This window comes from Marmota marmota, unplaced genomic scaffold, assembly GCF_001458135.2.
Source record: "Marmota marmota marmota unplaced genomic scaffold, marMar, whole genome shotgun sequence".
NCBI lineage: Eukaryota > Metazoa > Chordata > Mammalia > Rodentia > Sciuridae > Marmota > Marmota marmota.
Window position 1 is genome coordinate 47,222 of NW_026000327.1, and position 4,128 is coordinate 51,349.

Sequence of the window (4,128 nt, forward strand, 5' to 3'; positions counted from 1 at the left end):
CATATAAGAGGTTGTGAGGGGAATGGGAAAATAAACAAGGAGAGAAATGAATTACAGTAGATGGGGTAAAGAGAGAAGATGGGAGGGGAGGGGAGGGGAGATAGTAGAGGATAGGAAAGGTAGCAGAATACAACAGTTACTAAAAGAGCATTAAGTAAAAATGTGGATGTGTAACCGATGTGATTCTGCAATCTTTATTTGGGGTAAAATTGGGAGTTCAAAACCCACTTGAATCAAATGTATGAAATATGATATGTCAAGAGCTTTGTAATGTTTTGAACAACCAATTAAAAAAAAAGGAAAAAAAAAAGAAAACTAAAAATGTGAGAGAATTAAAATTTAACTAAACATTAGAAACAAATCAAAATGAAAAAAATTAATATTATCTCTACAATATCTCTGAATGTAATGGTCTTAATTTCCTAATTAAAAGACATAGACTGGGCCAGGCATGGTAGGGCACTCCTGTAGTTCCAGCAGCTTGGGAGGCTGAGGCATGAGAATGGCAAGTTCAAAGCCAGCCTCAGCAACTGCAAGGCCCCAAGCAACTCAGTGAGACCGTGTCTCTAAATAAAATACAAAGTAGGTCTGGGGATTTGGCTCAGTGTTTGAGGGCACCTGATGTCAATCCCCAGTACAAAAAAAAATGACTAGGAGCAGTCTCTTCAAAACACAGAAAGGACACAGTGAGTGAAAAACAGACTTGAGAAGTGGGTGATAAAATAAATCATCTAAAATTCTATATCAATAGTTTGAAAACTGAAGAGACTGGAAAATAGATTACCAGAATAGAAAATGAGCACAGGGTACCCTAAGCCACCAAAAAATGGTGAATGAGAAGGAGGAAGAGGCATCAAAGCTTTCCCACTTAAAAATGGTGTACAAAGACAAAATTTTAAGCACAAAAGAAACAGAAAACTCCTTTAAGATGTTTAAGATGCACAAACAAGCAGGTGTGGTGGCTTATGTCTCTAATTGCCTATAATCTCAACAACTCGGGAGGATGAGGCAGGAGGATCATGAGTTCAAAGCCAGCTTCAGCAAAAGTTAGGCATTAATCAACTCAGTGAGACCCTGTCCCTAAATAAAATAAAAAATAGTGCTGGGGATGTTGTGAAGTGGTCCAGTGCCCCTGAGTTCAAGCCCCAATATCAAAACAAACAAACAAACAAAAAACCCACAACAGCCTTAAAAAAATTGTGAAAAGAAAACTAAGCCGGGGATTCACAGCCATTTTGTGGCTCCCTCACCCAACTAGTCACCTTCTTAAATCAGTTCAGTATCTTCCCAAATCCAGGCAGCTACAAATTAAATCAGAGGAAATTCCCTTGCAAAGAGAACTCTTAAAAATACAGGCAGAATTTCTAGAAGGACCTTTAATACTCTAAATCACAGAAACTCCCTTCCTTTCCTGCAAAACCATCAACAAGAAGAACAGAGTTGGCTGGAAGGGACTTGAACCAGGGAAGTGTGTGTCTATTCCTGCTCAGACTCTGTGACCCAAGCAAGGGCTAAAAGTTCTGGGCAGTGTCTGTTTGCTCACTCAACTCTGACAGAGTCAACAAAGTGGCAGCTTTGGCTCTTACAAAGGCAAGGCAGACTCATCAGATTTCCAACCAAGAACACAGTGGGAAAGTACTATAGGAAATACTAGGGACAGTCTCCATGACCTGCAAGAATGGGGTCACAAGGCCTACTAGAGAGATGCTGCCTGAATATTCAGTAACGTAGAGACCCAGCAGGAAATTGCCTGAGGCTACACAGCAGAAAGGACCTCATAACAGCTTTAACAGGTGCAGAGTCTAAACCATGATCTAAACTGGCAAATGATGGAGAATTGTTTGGATATTTTGGGGACCTTGCTTTGGACTTAGCACTGTAAATCAACACAAGCTATTCACAACCTAGGGTGGTGCAAACTAGAACAACCTGAGACTCTTTACAATTGTGCATTAGAGACCAACATTGGCCAGGGGAATACTGTTATACCAGAGATCACCCACGGGAAATTCACAGGCAAAGTTCCTGTTCCCACTGACAGCCACCAGGATCTTTCCTGCATTAAAAGAATCCAATAGAGTGGAAAAGTACACAGTGACACAGCAATCATGGGACACTCCAGAGCCTACATCCTGAAACACTATTAAGGCCCTATTCCAAAATTCAAAATGAAACTCTGGGTCTTTTGAAGTAAAGATAAAAGATTTTTTCCTGTCCCAGGCCAAAGGAGAGAAAAAAGCAAAGATTAGCAGCTCAAGACACTGACAATTGATGGGGAAGAGTTTAAAAAACAGAAAAACCACAAAAGGTTGCAGCAGGGAAGACAAGTACAATCATAAGACACATTTCTCGGAAATTTACACCTTTTATACATACTCAGGAAGCAATCTTGCATTAGCTTCAAAGTTTAAATATGCTGTGATCAGGGTACAAGTGGGTGGGGGTGTCAGCTTTTATGCAAATGAGCTCATGAGGAAAGAGGGGCCAATTCTGTGCAGGGTGAGATGTCTGAGAAGAATGGGGTCTGCCTAACTTAATTTTCAAATCAACCCATAACACTACTATATATATAATAGGATCTGCCATCCAAGCTGTCAATTGCAGGAAGCTACTGATAGTAAGTTCTTAACAACTAGGTAATTGGCTCCTGTGCCTCTGAAACTCAAAAGAAATCAACAGACTGATTGACATCTGCTAAACATCCAAACAGGGGCGGGAACCCATGGCCTCTGTGACAGTGGTGGACACGTCAAGCCAGGCAGAAGTAGTAGGAGCTTCTGAGAAGTCCTGAGTGGGTGATTAGCTCAGGCTCTGAGAGCAAAGCACCTGTGGCAGGACCTGGCAAGAACTCTTCTGCTAACTTTCAAATTTTCCTGGACCATTCCCTTCACATGGGAATAAACTATATGAGCCATGCCAACCATCTCACCATCATCCAACCACCTCAGCTTCACATTCCCATGGTGGAGGAGACGGCAACATGATGATTATAACTATGACCTTCTACTTTGGCTTTAAGAATGTGGAACTGTTTTCTGGTTTGGTGACCAATAGAGCTAGAGAAATGGCTGGAGCTTTTGTGGCAGTGTTTTTACCAGAAATGTTCTATGAAGGACTCAAAATAGCCTGGGAGAGTCTGCTGAGCAAGTCACAAGTCAGCATTCATACAATTCCATACCTTTCCCAGGACCAAATGGATCCATTCTTATGGAGACATACAAAACTGTTGGGCAGCAGATGCTGAGCTTCCCTCACCTCCTGCAGACAGTGCTGCATATCATCCAGGTGGTCATCAGCTACTTCCTCATGCTCATCTTCATGACCTACAATGGGTTCTCTGCATTGCAGTAGCAGCAGGGACTGGAACAGGATACTTTCTCTTCAGCTGGAAGAAGGCAGTGGTAGTGGACATCACAGAGCATTGCCAGTAACATCAAATTCCATGGTGTGGCCTTATCAATTGCAGTGAAATGAGGTTCAATACTGGAAGATGTGGTTCCTGCTCCAATCATCCCTCTTCTTGCTCCTCTTTACACAAACACACACACCTGCTGAATAAAGGTCTAGTTTATAGTCTCCAATATAAAATGGTGATCTCCCAAACTATTTTTTCTAATAAGCTGAGATTCTCATTCCTTTTGAGAAGCCTCCGATGAGCTGTCTTCTCCCCCATCATCACCCTAGATCCTTGTCTAATCCAGGTAGCTTTCTAGTAAATGACTTGTTCATCTGTGTCCTTTTTTAATCTTCTGGGTTGTCTTTAACAGACAATATGTGAATTTGGTGGGTGTTATTCTGGGTCAGTGATGGATAGGGATTAACTTCAGCCAGCAATGATAACTGAGGGAGATACTTACCAACTAAACCAGGACTCAAATATCATATTAGAAAGTAAGCCACTTGTCAAAAGAAACGAACTTTATTTTTAGAACACACACACCCCACACCACACAGCTCCTCAGGAAAACCCTCAGAGCCCAACTGCCACCACTGGCTTCCCACAAGCCTCTCAACCTCCCCCACTCCTCCTGTTCTTGAGGCTGATTGGCTGGGTCGCATGGGCAGAACCAAAAAAAAGTCCCCCAATGAGCAGCTCTGTGGTCTGAAAGGGCGGGGAAACAGCCCAAT

At 42.2% G+C, this 4,128-nt stretch overlaps 1 pseudogene; it reads left to right on the forward strand.

The window, feature by feature from the left end:
* The first annotated feature begins 826 nt into the window (after nucleotides 1-826).
* Nucleotides 827-3,431, forward strand: LOC107158720 (annotated as a pseudogene).
* The last annotated feature ends 697 nt before the right edge of the window (nucleotides 3,432-4,128 follow it).